This window comes from Bos javanicus, chromosome 15 (assembly GCF_032452875.1).
Source record: "Bos javanicus breed banteng chromosome 15, ARS-OSU_banteng_1.0, whole genome shotgun sequence".
Taxonomy (NCBI): domain Eukaryota; kingdom Metazoa; phylum Chordata; class Mammalia; order Artiodactyla; family Bovidae; genus Bos; species Bos javanicus.
Genome location: NC_083882.1, coordinates 66,975,658 through 66,994,064, shown reverse-complemented (window position 1 = coordinate 66,994,064; position 18,407 = coordinate 66,975,658). Strand labels below are relative to the sequence as shown.

At 44.3% G+C, this 18,407-nt stretch overlaps 1 protein-coding gene across 2 annotated transcripts in view; it reads right to left on the bottom strand.

Annotated features, from left to right (window-relative positions):
• PRR5L (proline rich 5 like) overlaps nucleotides 1–18,407 on the bottom strand; it is a 157,716-nt gene that overhangs the window by 138,710 nt on the left and 599 nt on the right. The window lies entirely within an intron of this gene.

Genomic DNA, 18,407 nt, shown 5'->3' with positions numbered 1-18,407 from the left:
TGTATGCTGTGATCCACTCCTTCGTAATTCCTCTCCACTTTTCCGGATATCCCAGACACGTCCCTGGCTGTGCGTGTTGCCCACACCTCCCTCTCACTGCATGACTTATGTCACATATGTCCCTGTGCGCCCGTCCTAGTGCAGGCTGAGCACTCCAAAATTCCCACCCTCAGGGTCCTTAGTGACTCATAGCTGACAGCAGCCCCACACGTCCATATACTCCCTTTCCAGAGATGATATAAATGAACCCAAACTATCAGGGTTTCATGGATTCATCACATCTCAGGATTGGAAGGAAATTAGCTATCTAATGCAATGGTCCTAAATGGTATGTATGGATCAGCTGTATGTAGTGTCCTAAGAAAGGTGGTAAAAATAGTAGCAAATAATTTACTTAAATCGGTGAACTTTAAAAGATAAAACAAAGACTGATAAAAAGAACTGCATTAAAATCAGGGACTTCTGTTTATCAGAAAGCACCTATCACAGCTAAAGTTCTCATATCTAGACTCCATGAAGAATTTCGGCAAATGAGTAAGAAACTTCAACAGACTCTTTCCGGAAGAGGGTATTCGAATGGCTAATTAGTATATGAAAAGCATACAAACGCATCACTCACTTCCGAGACACCAACGAAAACCACCAGAAACCAGAATGATAACTGAACTGCTCATAAGAAGTCTCATGGGAATGCAAATTGTTGTTGTTCAGTCGCTCAGTCTTGTCCGACTCTTTTGTGGCTGAATGGTCCATAGCTCACCAGGCCCCTCTGTCCAGGGGATTTCCCAGGCAAGAATACTGGAGTGGGTTGCCATTTCCTTCTTCAGGGGATCTCCCCAACCCAGGGATTGAACACAGGTCTCCTGCATTGCAGGCAGATTCTTTACCATCTGAGCCACCAGGGAGGCCTACTATTAAGAGACATTTCTAAGTGTAAAGACAGGTCAACTTTAAAGTATCAGCAGATCCATATGGCCCTCAATGCCTATAACATTTATTATCTGGTTCTTTACACAAAAAGTTTGCTGACCCCTGCCTAGACTAATAAACTTCCCTTGCAGTCAAACCCCTATAAGAGGCAGGAGGAAGTTGATTTCATCACATCCTGGTCCTAAACAACAAACTTTTAGGTGCCCCAGGTCCCATCCCAAAGGAGAGACATCTGGATGCTCTGGGTTTAGGAGAATTCACAGGTGTTCGGAAGCTCCTTTCTGCTCCTAACAAACCCATCCCTCTGGTAGCCACTCCTGAAAGGACTAGTTTGGCGGCAAGGTAACTACGGTCATCTGTGTGAACTCTATTTATGTCTAATTACCCCACAGCACAGGTTGGTTTTGCATATCCTTTACAATGTCATATTAAATTTGTTGCAAGCCTTATTTGATTCCAAACTAAACTATACTCATGCATATTCTATCTTCCTAATGAGTTGTCTTTGGAAAATGGTCATTGGCTCACAATTTACACAAAATCAAAGGGAACACTGGTCAGGAGTGCTGGGCTATTGGCTCATGCCCAGAATTATTTCTTCATGTGTAGCTGAAGAAAGGAAACGACTATAAAGCTAACAGCCCCCAAAGAAGTTACAATTTCCAAAACTAAATATCAAGAGAGAACCATTAGGAAGTTTATGAATTGTGTACTGATTTAAAATTTCTAAAGCCAGAGCTATCAGCTTAAATTAATCAATTTCTGTCTTGACTAAAGCTTTTTGTAAAATAGCATTGGGATTTTCTCAATACATCTGAACTTTTCAAATGTGAATTTTATACCAGGAGAGAAGACAAATATACTTTCCCAGCCTAATAGTTCGATTCAAGGCATAAGCTTTTAATAATAATAGCTACAGTTTCTTAAACTATTAAATTGCACAAGTCTTTGTCTTTAAGCACATTATTTGATTTAATCTTCCCCACAGCCATATAAACAGCTTCTATTAGTATCCCCATATTACGACAGAGGAGACTAATGTGCGGAGTGATTAAGTAACTTGCAGAAAAATTTCGCAGTGTCATCTAGATAGCCCTGTTTCCTTCTTTGTGCTCTTATTGCACATACACATCTCATAAAAAGTTATCAATGCCCATTTTCTACTGAGAGAAATCCCATTTATGTTTTGTGAGAGTTCAGGATATGATTTATTCAAAAAGTGTAGATGGCAATTCTGTTAAACTCGAGTCACTGTTCTGTGTTTTGCAGGCATGATTTCACTTTGTCTTCACAACAGCTCCATTAGCCCTATCAGTATCTTCATTTCTTAGGTGATCATCCTGGGATTCAGAGAACTCATGTACCTTGCTTGCCATCACACAGCTGGTAAAGAACAGAGTGGTAGGTTTCCAATTGAGCAATGGGCCTTTGAATGCTGCAGTGTACAGATATGAGTGCATCTGTGCACGCTCGGTGGTATCTCTTTGCGACTCCAAGGACTGTAGCCCACCAGGCTCCTCTGTCCATGGAATTCTCCAGGCAAGAATATTGGAGTGGGTTGCCATTTTCTCCTCCAGGGAATCTTCCCAACTCAGGGATCCAACCCACATCTCCTGCATTGCAGGCAGATTCTTTACAGCCAAGCCACCGGGGAAGCCCACGGATGTGAGAGTTGGGCCATAAAGAAGGTTGAGGGCTGAAGAATTGTTGCTTTCAAATTGTGGGGCTGGAGAAGACTCTTGAGAGTCCCTTGGACTGCAAGATCAAACCAGTCAATCCTAAAGGAAATCAACTCTGAGTATTCATTGGAATGACTGATGCTGGAGCTGAAGCTCCAATACTTTGGCCATCTGATGTGAAGAGCTGACTCATTGGAAAAGACCCTGAAGCTGGGAAAGATTGAAGGCAAAAGGAGGAGTGCCAGAGGATGAGATGATTAGATAGCATCACTGACTCCATGGACATGAGTTTGAGCAAATTCCTGGAGATAGAATTACTGGAGGAGAAGGGGACGACAGAGGATGAGATGACTGGATGACATCACTGACTCAATGGACATGAGTTTGAGTGAACTCTGAGAGTTGGCTATGGACAGGGAGGCCTGGTGTGCTGCAGTCCATGGGGTCACAAAGAGTCGAACACGACTGAGTGACTGAACTGAACTGAACTGGAGATAGTGGAGGGCAGAGAAGCCTGGTGTGCTGCAGTCCATAGGGTTGCAAAGAGTTGGACCCAACTTAGTGACTAACCAACAACAAGGTGCTCTGATGCCCCTTTGGGAGAGCAGCATCTTGATTCATACTATGAATCAAGTTGGGGTTGTTGGGCTATGATGCTTTTGATTGGGTAAGTTCATGCACTGGACCTGGGGCAGAGCCAAACAGCTCTGCTTATTAAAAAATAGTGAGGAACTGAGGGACTTCCCTGGCAGTCCAGTTGTTAAGACTCCAAGCTCCCAATGCAGGTGGCCTGGGTTTGATCCCTGGCCATGGAACTAGATCCTGCATGCTAAAACTAAGACCTGGTGCAGCCAAAAAAAAAAAAAAAAAGTGAGGAATTTTAAGTTCCCAAGAGGCAGAGAGAACAACCCTGGAAGCTGGTGTGGGGAAAAGGGCACCAACGGAAAACAGAGCCAAGCACGCGGACTCTGGAGGAAAGAAATCCTGAGGCAGAAGTGGGTGTGGCAGTGGTGTGTGTGTGTGTGTGTGTGTGTGTGTGTGTGTGCACTCAACATACACTCCCATCCCCTTCTCAAACCTCACCAGGATATTGTCAGTAAAGTCCACCTTGCTCGCTGATGATGAGATTTTTTTTAGGGTGACTTAGGCACCAAGACAAGAGCTGGATTGCTGCAAAGCAAAACCAGAGACAGCTCAGGTGACGTGAGAACCCCAGCCCAAGGTGCCAACTGACACCCGTACAGGTTACAACAGTCATCTACAGGGGGCACATTTCAGTTTCCTCTTGCCAACTACCCCACTCAATTGTACTTGTTAGTACTGCATTAAGTACTCCTTAGTGCCAGGTAACAGACAAGGGAAAAAAAAGACTCTTAGAGGGTGTTTGAGACTAAACTTCTATCCTACTTACTAGGAAAAGAGTACTTTGCTCATTATTAACTCACCCACCCCTCACAATTGCAGAAGATAAATTGAGGCACAGAGAAGTTAAGCTCCTGGGTCAACATCACACAGCAGCTAGGAAGACAAGTGGCTGGGACTTGAACCCAAGACAATCCAGCTTCAGAGCCCAGGATCTGAACAAATGCTAAAGCACCCAGAACACACTGCCCGGAGTACAGTGCCTAGACAACTCAGCAGGGCCCTCCAGCCTCCGATATCTGGCTCCTGAGTTGACAGACTCCAGCTCGTATTCTTCCTCAGGTGGATTTAATGGGCAGTGCGGGTAAGGTCACTGATGCTTGGCTGTTGCTGGGCTCCTATTCTGAGGTGTTCATTTAAAAAAAAAAAGACCCTAGGGATGGGATGAGACTCGCAAGCCAAGTGTCCAGAGCCCAGGCTCCTCCCCGAGCTGAGCACAGTCTTCTCGGTCAGATTACACCGACAGGGCGGGCTGTCCTTGGCTCACCTGCTGCCTCAAAAGGAGGCAGAGACAGCCTCCGGCCATACAGCAATGCAAAATGTGTCTCTCACCAGAACCCGGGGACCAGCACAAAACCATCTCTGATGTATTCAATGTTTCTGAAACCTGAAGCACACTTAACTCTTAAACACCGGTGTGGCTTAAAACTTCTGTCACAAAAATGGGATCTTAAAAAAGTAACCATTTTAAGAGCGGGAAATCCCCAACATCACAGCTTACCCTGGCTTTACTTTTTCTCCCGTCCCTCCCCCATCAAGACTAGATCACCACAGACAAGATTCCACGCGAGTGTCTCACCGGGGTGAACTGGGAGGCTTTTGTTTCTTTCCCTGAGACTGAAAGAAGATGGAGAACGAATTATCTGGTGCAGCTGAGAAGTGCGAGGAGGGTTGTCCTTTTAAGGGGAACCATTAAGTTTTAGAGTCATTTTCACAATAACATTAAGCCATTTACTTAGCAATTATGCAGGGAATAAATACTGATAGAGTGTTCCATGAGCACAGCTGCACGCCAGCATCTGGTGCTGCCTCTGGAATCCTAGAGGACACATCTGCCAGCAGAGAGGCTCTTCCGGAGAGCGCCTTGGAGGTTGGATGGAAAACGCAGCTTCAGTATCAGCCAGTGAGGTCAGGAAGGGGTGGGCTGCCCTGATCACGCGAGAAACCCTAGACTTCGTTCTGTATTTTATACAGAGTTGGGATCTGAGCTCCTGGCCACAAAAAGAAGTGACTGAACTAGTAAAAACAAACTCCCTGAGTAACTGAGCATCCATAATGGGCCAGGAGGGCTTCCCAGGTGGCTCGGAGGTAAAGAATCTGCCTGCCAAAGGAGCAGACTCCGGTTTGATCCCTGGGTCGGGAAAATCCCCTGGAAGAGGAAAAGCCAACTCACTCCAGTATTCTTGCTTGGGAAATCCCATGGACAGAGGATCCTGGCGGGCTACAGTCCACGGGGTCGCACAGAGTCAGACACTACCTGAGGCGCACACACCACCACGACCACCACCAATGGGCCAGGCACAGTCCCCTCACTCTGTGTGTGATGCTTCCAACAGTGAGGGCGTCGCTTGTATTATTCCTGTTTAACGAGGGAGGGCAGGAGCAAGGGAGGACTTAGGTACTCAAGCCCAAGTATCTAGCAGCGCCAAGACTTGAACATGGGTATATTCTGATGTTGGAGCCCATGCTCCTAACCATCACCCTATATTAACTCCCAAGTCGGTGATCATATAGAGCTGTGCCAACAGATTCTGCAGCACTCTGGCTTGCTTGACTCTAACAGTAATTTTGCAAAGTACCTACTCTGTGTCAAGGGGCTTTCAGGTGTGACCAATGCAAGCGACTTAAGAGATGCTTAAAAACTGCTCTATGTATAGACTGAGTAATTCAAGATGTCAGATTTTTTTTTTTCTGAGTTGAAGGGAAATGTAATTTTTAAAAATTAATTATTTTTGGCTGCGCTGAGTCTTCATTGCTATGACTGGGCTTTCTCTAGTTGCCATGCACAGGCTTCTCATTGCAGTGGCTTCTCTTACTGACAAGCATGGGCTCTAGAACTCGGGCTTCCGTAGTTGGGGCACACGGGCTTAGTTGCTCCACAGCATGTGGGATCTTCCAGGATTGGGGATCAAACCCATGTTCCCTGCACTAGCAGGAGGATTCTTAACCACTGGATGACCAGGGAAGTCTGGAAGTGGAATATTTGGTTCCATTTTGATCCCTGGGTTGGGAAGATCCCCTGCAGGAGGGCATGGCAACCCACTCCAGTATTCTTGCGTGGAGAATCCCATGGACAGAGCCTGGAGGGCTACAGTCCATAGGAACTCAAAGAGTCAGACATGACTGAGTGACTTAGCGCACATGCACTCGGCATCCGACACATCCAGTGGACTGAACTGTAGGGAGCACACCAGTGGGAGAATCAGCAGATGGAGGTGTTCTGCACTGCGGGCAGAGCGCCCACCCCAACCATTCATCACTTGTACCTTCTCATATTGCCCCACCTACCCTTTTCCTTCTCCCTTTCCCAAAGTGATGAGAAGAAGCAATCAGATGATTTATGATGGGGGCAACGCAACTATGTCTTCCCCTCTCTGAGTCATTCTCCCGATCTCTAGATATCAGTTCAGTTCAGTCACTCAGTTGTGTGTGACTCTTTGTGGCCCCATGGACTGCAGCACACCAGGTTTCCCTGGCCATCACCAACTCCCAGAGGTTGCTCAAACTCATGTCCACTGAGTCAGTGATGCCATCCAGCCATCTCATCCTCTGTCATCCCCTTCTCCTCCTGCCTTCAATTTTTCCCAGCATCAGAGTCTTTTCCAATGAATCAGTTCTTCACATCAGGTGGTCAAAATATTGGAATTTCAGCTTCAGCATCAGTCCTTCCAATGAATATTCAGGACTGATTTCCTTTAGGATTGATTGGTTGGATCTCCTTGCAGTCCAAGGGACTCTCAAGAGAATTCTCCAACACCATAGTTCAAAAGCATCAATTCTTTGGCGCTCAGCTTTCTTTATAGTCCAACTCTCACATCCCTACATGACTACTATATATATCTCTAGACATTTACAGGTATAAATTTAGGTACATGTTTTAGTATTCAGTGAAACATGTCCCCCCCCACCCAGGTCCCACCCACTCTGTTTCCATCTCTGAGTTCTACTGATTTGCATTTTCTTGTGTTTCCTGCCAAATTTACATATACATATGTAAGACACTACAAACTTAGTAGTTATTAATTATCCTCACTCCTACTCATTTTCTTGGTGCTCTTGCCCTGTGAATACTCAGAGAGAGCATCTTCATTCTTTTCTATAGCTGCATACTATTCCATTTATGGATGTGTCAGCCTTATACTTGAGTTTCCTCCTATTAAAAGACATTCTGATGGTCTCTAACTATTTTGCTATTCATAAATTGACACTTTAGAACTCCATGAAAAATAAAGAGGTTGATGGACATCTCCAAATTTCAAAGAACTACCACTACAGAGTGTCAGAGCAAAGAAGCAAAACGCACTCAGGAAAAGCCCCACTCTAAGAAGATCTTTCTATGTCAGGAGAGACTGCCATGTCCACCTTGTCCCAAATATCCCATTTCCAGACTTCCCTGATCATCCAGTGGTTCAGAATCCTCCTGCCAGTGCAGGGGACATGGGTTTGATCCCCAATCCTGGAAGATCCCACATGCTGTGGAGCAACTAAGCCCATGTGCCCCAACTACTGATGCCTGAGCTCTAGAGCCCATGCTTCTCAATATGAGAAGCTACGGCAATGAGAAGCCTGTGCATGGCAACTAGAGAAAGCCCACTCATAGCAATGAAGACTCAGTGCAGCCAAAAATAATTAATTTTAAAAATTTCCATTTCCCTTCAACTCAGGAAAAAACCTGACATCTTGAATTATGAAATCTATACATAAAGCAGTTTTTAACTATAATTTGGTTGGGGGGAGGTGATAATTGAGATAATGTAAAACTCAGCCCAGCCTAGCCTACCAACTCAGGAGGAGACCAAGTATGGAGGTCTTTCCTTTGCCTCTCTGGCTGGGCCCACTAGGGGCTGAGCAATAGTCCTCTCCATGAAGAATTCACTTCCCCAGCCCTCCCCCATCCAAGCCAGAGATGTGTGCCTGCGGTTGTGAAAATGTCCCATTAGTGCTGGGTTTGTCACTGAGAAATGATACGTATTTCTTCTCTTACCCCTTTCAGATCTTTACTAAAAACAGCAGTCACACCTTAGAGTGGGAGCAGCACTAAAATAATGAGAATTAGGACAATCTGTTTGCCTTTGGTTTGTCCTAACATCCTCCCCTTCCCTAAACTCGGTCACTGCATTCTCCAGCTACCTCCTCCCTCCTCCCACCTGTAGTTGATACTGTTGGTTCCCTGCCCACATTCTCTTAGGTACCATTTCAGGGTACAGTGGCCTGGCTTTCAATGACTAGCATCTGCATCTCTTTGCCTAAGGGCTTTCTCCAGCTACCAGTGGCCATTCTGCCCATATGTAAGGCAGACTGGAAGGGCTCAGGAATTAATGCCCAGTGCTCTTTCCCTTACATTCTTCTACATTTGAGCATTGATGATGAAACACGTAGTGTAGCAATTTCTTGGCCATGAAGAGTGTTTCAGTGAGAATGGGTCAGAGAACACTTCATTAAAAAGTTCTTAGAATTTGGGCTGTTTCAAGAAATTCACCAAAACATCTCCAGTTCATTCCCTCCCTGAGTTATATTTAACACATGCTGTTCCAGGGGCTGCTCTGATGGGACCTGGTCTCATATCTTGTCCTACAAATCCCTCACACCATCCACACCCTTTGGGCAATACTCGAAAATATCACCTGTGGGAGTTCCCTATTCCTGCAACACTGCTGCAAAATAAAAACTGGTGACTTATGAAATCAAGCATTTATTTTTCTTATTCACAGGTCTGCAGATTGGCTATGGTGATGCTACTTCAGTCTGGGTTTGGATGTGTTCCATATGACTAATCCTGGGATCCAGAGACAAAGGGCACTGGCTACCCAAGGCATGCTCTTCTCATGGTGGTTACAAGAGAAGCCACACAGTGTAACCATCATTTAAAGGCTCTGCAGCAGTCAACAGCCACTCACATTCCATTCGCTGAAGCAGGTCACTGGCCAAGCCCACAGTCAGTGGGGTAAGAAGCATACAAAGTCGCAGATTGCAAGTGAGATAAGTTAAGGTTTGCTGAGTAATACTTCAATCGATCACGTCAGCTTAAAGTGTGATTCCCGGGGAGGGCGGGAGGTCAAGTACATCTTCCCAAAGTTCTCTAAATCTACACACTGATACTGTCCTATTACTGAAGTCAGTCCAATAAGCTGCCAAGAAGTGATCATCTCAAAGAGACTTTTCTTGAGAGACCCAAGGGGATGGGAAATGGCATTCTCCCAAACTAGAAAGCCCCGAGATGGAAAGCATCTAGTTGATCGGGGATAGTTTAAAAACCTTCCATTTTACTTCTCATGATCTGCCCTAAATCAAGCTTTCAAACTTCCCTTTAGAAAGGATGGGACCTGAAGAGAGAGAAGAGGCAGATGAGGGTGGTTTATATGCTTCACCCTCAGTAGTCAATGTCTAGCAATAAAGGTCCTGGCCAAGATCCAGAATAGTGCAGTGGCCAGAAATAGCTACTCCTGAGTTTGACAACACACATTTGAATCTTTCTTATGCTGGATACTAATTGTCTTCCCCACCCAACTTCTTAACTTCCATTTCCCCTTCTGTCTCCCAAGAAGAATCCTCATTTTGCTCATGGAACTCCCCTCCTCAGGCAACAATGACCCACCTCCAACACAAGCCTCAGCCTGATTGGCTGGGAGTCGTTCTGTTCCTTTTGCCAGTGACTGGTTCAAGAATAGGTAAGTGACCTAGAAGGGGCTGATGAGATAAACATCGTGGCTGCAGGAAGACTTTGCTGGAGGGAAAATATTCCATCACTGTAAGGAGAAAGCTCTTGAAAGAAACCAATCCTTTCTTCTTTTTCTGAACTTTGTTGTGTCTGGATGTCACTGCTAGAATCCTCTAACTTCCCAAAGATGAAAACAACTAAAAGATGGCAGAGCAGAGAGGTGGAAAGAAAAAACGTCCTGAGGATATCATTGAACTGCTGAATCAACCTCCCCTGAAGCTTGTCTTAACTACGACCTTGCTTTGCAGTGAGGTCATAAAAGATCCTGGTTCCTGACTCTTGACTCACAGCTAAACCATCTTAAGCAGTGTCTACCCTATCACTGACTAGCACTGTGTCCTTAGGCAAGTCACTTAATTTCTCTAACTCCATTTTTGCACCAGAACCTATTGCCAGGATTAAATGACAATGAGTATGAAGCATTTGAAAATTTGCAGTGTCTGGTGTCTGGTAAGGATGCAAATGACTCCCAGGCATGATTTTTATTATAGGGCTTTGGGGCACCATCAAGCAAGAAAGTGCAGGCCTGGGCTGAGAATTGTAATTTATGTACTTCTCTGTGTTTACAGTTGTTGCCCTCTGGCTGATCCTTCTAGAAAGTTACAACCCTTCCACCCCCCAAAACCTATTTTGATAATGGACTGAGAAGTATAAGGTCTCCTACCCTAAACTCTGAAGCCTGTAAGGTGTAAAAGCCCCATGATGAAGAGTACAAGGGGGATGTGTGTATGTCTTATTTTTTAAACATTACATAATTAATACATGGTTTTTTAATATGAAAAATGCAGATAAGCAATATGAGAAAAAGAAAAGAAAATTTACTTATGATCCCAACACCCAAAGGAAAGCATTCTGAATACTATGTACATGTTCTTCCAAACTTCTTAGTTGGGGGCATCTTTGAAAAGGGGAAGAAGAGAGAAGAAACAGGCATCCTTGTATGCTACTTTTGAGGGTGAATTGGTGATGACCTTTAGGCGGGAAACTTTGTAGAGTCTTTGGAAATTAAAAAAAATATGTATTTTTAATGCACCAACACTTTGGCTCCTCTTGAGAGTCCCTCAGACTGCAAGGAGATCAAACCAGTCAATCCTAAAGGAAATCAACCCTGAATATTCATTGAAAGGACTTATGCTGAAGTGAAAGCTCCAATACTTTGGCCACCTGATTTGAGGAACTGAATCATTGGAAAAGACCCTGATGCTGGGAAAGATTGAAGGCAGGAGAAGAAGAGGATGACAGAGGATGAGATGGTTGGATGGCATCACTGACTCGATAAGTTTGAGCAAGCTCCAGGACCTGGTGATGGACTGGGAAGCCTGGCATGCTGCAGTCCACGGGGTTGCAAAGAGTCAGACATGATTCAGTGACTGAACTGAGGTTTGGCTCAACAATTTTGCCTTTAGAATCTGATCTCTAGAACAACAGCAAGAGGGGTGGGTTATTGGATAGAGCTTGCAGAGTGCCAGGTACTGTTCTCCACATTTTTGTACCATCTCAGTTAATCCTCACTACCCATGAGGGAGATATTATATATTTTATAACAGCTCAATTGAGATACATTTCACATACCATATAATTTGCCCACTTGAAAGTGTACAACTTAATGGTTTTTTAGCATATTCATCAAGTTGTGTAACCATCATCACAATTTTAGAATATGTTGTTGTTGTTATTGTTCAGTTGCTAGGTCATATCCAACTCTTTGTGACCCCATGGACTGCAAAACCCCAGGCTCCTCTGTTCTCCACTGTCTCCTGGAGTTTGCTCAAATTCATGAACATTTTAATCATCCCTAAAAGAAAGCCTTCATGGTAGTCATTCCTCATTTCTGCAACCCCTTAACCCCTGGCAACCACCAATCTATGGATTTGTCTATTTTGGACATTTCATAGAAATGAAATCATACAATATGTGGTCTTTTATAATTGGCTTCTTTCAGTTAGCATAATATTTTCAAGATTCAGCTACAAGCTACAGCTTGTATCAGAACTTACATCTTGTTAATGCCAAATAATATTCCATTGTATAGATACACTGTATTCTGTTTATCCACTTATCAGCTGATGGGCATTTGGGCTGTTTTTACCTTTTTACTAATATGAATAATGCTGCTGTGAACATTTATGTACAAGTTTTTGTGTGAACTTGTGTTTTCATTTATCCCAGGTATACACATTGGAGTAGAACTGTTGAATCATATAGCAATTCTATGTTTAACCTTTTGAGGAGCTGCCAAACTTTTTTCTAAACTGGCTGCAATGTTTTACATTCCCACCAGCAGTGCACAAGGGTTCCAATTTCTTTGTATCCTTGCCAACCAACACTTATTATCTGTCTTTTTGATTACAGACATCTGAGTGGATGTGAAGTGACATCTCATTGTGGTTACTTTGCATTTCCTTGATGAGTAGAGGGAGGTACAATTATTATGTTTATTTCACACATGAAGAAACTGAGTCATAGAGAGGTTAATTAAGTACCCCTGGTTACTTAGTAAGTGTACAGACTCTTGTGAACACAACAGTATATGCAGAAGATAGTTTGCTGCAGTACTGTGAAAAAAAATTAGAACACCAGGGGTTTATCCCTACAGAAGACCATTCTCCAGTTTTCAAAGAATGAGGAAGGCCCATTTATGTGTACATGAAATGAACTCAAAAGCAAATTGTTAGTGAAAAAGGCAGTCACAGGATCATGTGTACAAAATGAACCTACAGATACAGTCATTGATACAGTTATGGATATATATGATATAGCTATAGATTGGAAGGTTATACAGTAACTTCGTTAGGAAGCAAGCTCCAGGAGGCCAGGGGTCTTTTCATTTTGTGTACTGCTGTATCACAAACAGGCTTCCCTGATGACTCAGTGGTAAAGAATTCGCCTGCAATGCAGGAGACACGGGAGATGCAGCTTCAGTTCCTGGGTTGGGAATATCCTTTGCGGGAGGAAATGGCAACCTACTCCAGTATTCTTGCCTGGGAAATCCCATGGACAGAGGAGCCTGGCAGGCTATAGTCCAGAGGGTCACAAAAGAGTTGGACATGACTTAGCAACTGAGCAGGCACACATATCACTGATACCCAGAACTGGATGTGTAGCACATCAGTTCAGTTCAGTTCTGTCGCTCAGTCATGTCCAACTCTTTGCGACCCCACGAATCGCAGCACGCCAGGCTTCCCTGTCCATCACCAACTCCCAGAGTTCACTCAAACTCATGTCCATCGAGTTGGTGACGCCACCCAGCCATCTCATCCTCTGTCGTCCCCTTCTCCTCCTGCCCCCAATCCCTCCCAGCATCAGGGTCTTTTCCAATGAGTCAACTCTTTGCATGAGGTGGCCAAAGTATTGAAGTTTCAGCCTCAGCATCAGTCCTTCCAGTGAACACCCAGGACTGATCTCCTTTAGAATGGACTGGTTGGATCTCCTTACAGTCCAAGGGACTCTCAAGAGTCTTCTCCAACACCACAGTTCAAAAGCATCAATTCTTCGGCACTCAGCTTTCTTCACAGTCCAACTCTCACATCCATACATGACCACTGGAAAATGTGTAGCACATAGTAGGAGCAAAATAAATACTTGCTGTAAAATGGGCAATTCCTTTGGAGAGAGGATTGGAAAAAAAGAATATATACAGAAGAGCTCATGCTTCATTCTGCAGAGCCATGTCCTCTGTGAGTGAATCCATATAAGTTGTATCGTTTTTGACACACAAAAATAAGCCAGATAAATACAGGTAGCAATGCAGGGATGATCTCTGCTTCCCGTAAGCTGAGATGCCAAAGGCTCTCCTAATCCTCTACATTAAGATCAAAGAAGAAAATGGACATGTCTAATGAAGCTGCTGTATTTATGAATATATAAATAAAATATAATAAATATATTATATATATAATATATAATATTATATATAATTATATATAATTATATATATTATTATATATATATAATATAATAAATAAAAACTGTTTGGATGGCTTAAAAAATTAAAAATGAAAAAAAAAAACCAACACCTGGAATTCTTGGGGCCTTTAGCAAGAGAAAAATGAGGCCCCCAAGAGAATTGGTGTGGAAATGATACACAGCCTCAGTGTCTTCCTGGGACACACGAGGACCTTCCTGGCATCGCCCCCCACTTCAAGTGCATACAGCTTCCTCCCAGTGGGGCTCCATCTCTGGGGCTGATCACCTGCAGGGGAGACAGGCTGGCTCCAGCCCTGCTGGGTATCCCAGCCTGATCAATAAGTTGTTCTTTCAGTTAACAGGAATCCAGTGTCAAGATGCCAGCAGTGAATCTTATTTTCATGCCCGAGAAGATCTTAAAAATCAATAAGCATTAGAAGGACACAGCCAAGTATTTTCCTTTCTATTGTTTTTCAATATTTGTTTAATTTGTCATCCCTGATGAGCCCTCTGAGGAGGCCCAAAGGTCAAGGGCTGCTGGTAAAACACCCCAGGTGTTCACATCACATTATGTAAGGCTAACCACCTTGGAAGACAATTAAGAGACATTTGGAGTTGGGAGACAGGAAAGGGACCCGGGCTGTGGCCTATTCTGGTAAACTTAGGGTACAGGGCTGACCTACAAATTGCAACAGTTACAGGTGACAAAATTCAAACACTGAAAATGTCAAGTTGCACCAAAAACGATGGTTGGCAGGGGCCGGATGCTTTCAAATTGTGGTACTGGAGAAGACTCTTGAGAGTCCCTTGGACAGCAAGGAGATCAAACCAGTCAATCCTAAGGGAAACCAATCCTGAGTATTCATTGGAAGGACTGAAGCTGAAGCTCCAATACTTTGACCACCTGATTCAAAGAGCTGACTCATTGTAAAAGACCCTTATGCTGGGAAAGACTGAGGGCAGGAGAAGAAGAGGGCAACAGAGGATGAGGTGGTTGAATGGTATCATCGACACAATGAACATGAGTTTGAGCAAACTCTGGGAGATAGTGAAGGACAGGGAAGCCTGGTGTGCTGCAGTCCATGGGGTCACAAAGAGACGGACATAACTTAGCAGCTGAACAACAATGACAGCAGAGGCCGGGGCAAGAGCAACGTGAGCTGGATGTACAGCAGGCTGCTTCTCACAGATGAAGGGGACATTAGGGATTTGCTGACACCCTCTCCACTTATGATGAGGAGGACATCTCTTCTCTGACTATGTCCCAAGGCTCAGACCAAGATGGGGCAGTGGGGTAGACTCTGGCCACCATCTTGGACTCTTCCTTGAGAAAGGAAGTATTTCCTGCCATCAGCAATTGCAGTCACCACAGATAGTGAGCTGGTGAGTCCCAAGAGAACTCAGGAAAGAAAGAATACCTGCCTTCTAGCAGCCATCAGATCCTTGCTCCTCCAGGTTCCTCCATATCTGTGACCTTGGGCAGGTTACTGAACCTGGCCATGCCTGTTTGCCTCATCTCTAAAATAGAGAGGCTAATTTTGTAGGTCCCTGGGAAAGGCACAGTGAGGATTAAGTGAACCAATCTAGATTAAGTGCTTAGAACAGTGGCTGCCAGATGATAATGGCTCAATACTCATTAGTGATATCTTTCTGAAACACAACCTCCTTGCTTCCACCCAGATCAGGACAAAATTCCAGCCCTCCTACCCAGCCCACAACTCTACAGGACCAGCTTACCTTTCCCATCTCACCTCTTGGTGACTCTCTGCTTCTCACTCTATATTCACATTCAATATCCTTTTGTTCCTCTAGCAAAACAGATTACCAGGCCTTCATGCACAAAACAGACGACCATGCCATTACCCATGCCTGGAACCTTCTCCCATCAGTTCTTCCCCAACCCCCTGCCTATTGACCACTCATCTCTCAGGTCTTAGATGATATTTTCTTTGGGAAGCTTCTCTCATCTATCTGATCCAAGTAGGAGCCCTTCTTTGTGTTTCCACTGTATCTTACTTCCAATTAATGCCCTTGCTACACTGTATTTTAAAATTTTTATTATGAAAAGTCAAAGCCAGAAGAACAGTACAATACTACAGGGAACTCTCATACATTCCCAACAACTGATAACGTTTTACCATATTTGCTTTCTCTCTCAGTGTGTGTGTGTGTGTGTGTGTGTGTGTGTGTGTGTGTGTGTATGCAGATGGTGGTGGTGTTTAGTCACTCAGTTGTGTCTGACTCTTTTTTGACGTCATGGACTGCAGACCACCAAGCTCCTCTGTCCGTGGGATTTTCCAGGCAAGAATATCGGGGTGGGTTGCATGCCCTCCTCCAAGGGATCTTCCCAACCTAGGGATTGAACTCACATCTCCTGTTTCCAAGCACATTACAGGCAGCATGACCTTTCAGCTCAAAACATTTCAGCTTGCATCTCCGAAAAAGAAAAAAAAGCTGAGGGTTATTTTCCAATCTAAACTATAATACCTTAATAGCACCTATAAAAAAATGAATCATTCTCTAATAACTGAATACTTGATCTGTATCCAAACTTCCCCAATTCCTCCCTAATTTCCTTTTCTGTCTTTCTGCAAGATTGCGTTTGAATTGCTCCTTTCCTTGGGCTGCAGCTCTAAGAGGAATGGAATGTGTCCCTTTGCTCCCCTCACCCCAGCACTCAGCCCTCCTTGGTAGGAATCTTTTGTAAGAATAACCTCCATGTCCCACCTCTTCCTGCATCACCATGCCAGAACCTGGGCCCCCAGCATGGGGAGCCCAGAGTCTCAACCACTGGACCACCAGGGAAGTCCTTGTATAGATCCTTTTAAGACAATCACCAGGAAGAGTGGAGAAAGAAGCCGAGAACGTCTGATATGGCTGAATTATGTGCCCCCAAATTTATATGTTGAAGCACTGTGCCCAACCTTGAAACATAAATATATTTGCTGATGTGGCTCTAACGTGATGATTATGTCAAAAAGAGGCATTTAGCGTGGGCCCCAGTCCAATCTTTACAAGAAGAGGGATTTGAACACACAAAGAGATACCAGGGTGCACATACACAGAGAAAAGGCCATGTGAGGACAGTGAGAAGACGCCGTCTGTAAGCCACGGAGAGAACCTCAGGAGAAATGAGCCCTGCGTACACCTTGATTTCCGCCCCCAGCCCCCAGCCCCCAGAACTGTGAGGAAATAAATTTCTGTTGTTTAAGCCACCTAGTCTGTGCTATTTGTTTTGGCAACTCTCGCTGACTCAGACAGACTGCTCGGATGCTGGGGACTCAGGAAAGAATCTTAGGCACCTGCTCCAAGGGACTGGCAGTTTAGAAATCCCCAAAGTTAAGGAAGGAGGGCATTCTCTGTAGCATCCACAACATCGTATCAAGAGACAAAGAAGCAGGTTTAACATCCACCAGGCCCAGCCAGTGGGGGAGGAGACTAGTCTTCATTTGGATGCAATACTGAAGGTCTGGGTTACTGCACAGACCTCAGTGTATCAGTTACTGAGCTGAAACAGTGCTGGAACTAGAAAGGTGATCAGAAGAATGAGGCAGTGGCCTTCCCTAGTAGTCTAGTGGTTAACAGACTCTATCTCCCAATGTAAGGGGTGTGGGTTCAATCCCTGGTCTGGAAGCTAAGATCCCACAGGTCTTTTGGCCAAAAAACTGGAACATAAAACAGAAACAATTTTGTAACAAATGCAATAAAGACTTAAAAAATAAAAAGGCCCATCATAACATCTAGCAGCAAAAAATATATATTAAAAAAAAGAAGTCAGGGAGCTGCCCTAATTTTCATCCCAAGGCAAGGAAAGAGAAGGGCAGCACATACACAAAAAAAATTAGAGGCAGCAATAGACACAAATAAAGTTGGCTTCCTGAATATACCTGGTGAGTTCTGCTTATTTAATATCTGTTTGCTTACTTAGCCTGTTGCTGGCCAAGTAAGAGATGGCATTCGTTGAGCAATTATTATCATTCCAAATTCCTTCCCTGTCACCACTGGGCAATTCCATCTTCCCTGAGCTCAGCAAAAGCCAAGGAACAATAGGCAAACCACTGGGAGCTTCTGCATTCCTGGAGCTGACAACTCAAGTGCTGATGTTCTACAAAGCCAGGATCAGAACACCACCCTCCATAACTCATGATCCAGAGAAGGAGACTAGCTCCCAACCAGCTGAAGGGTAGGGCAGGCTTCAGATTCACATAAGGCTCCAGAGAAAACTGAGTTCAAATCCTGACCCTGCCACCTGACAGCTGTGTGACCCTGGGCAAGATACTTAATGTCTCTGTACTTCACTTTCCTTATCTATAAAGTGGAGCTGATAGAAGTACCCACCCCATAGAGTTTATGTGGAATAAATGAGGAAACAGATGCAAAACATTTAGAACCTCGCCTGACACAGGAGTTAGCATTACACATGGTTACATATAGCTAGTATTATAGGTCAGTGCCCCTCAAAGTGAAAGCTTACAATAACCTTGGTTTGCTGTAAAGGACATCAGCCAAGAAGTGTGGTGATGCAAGCACAG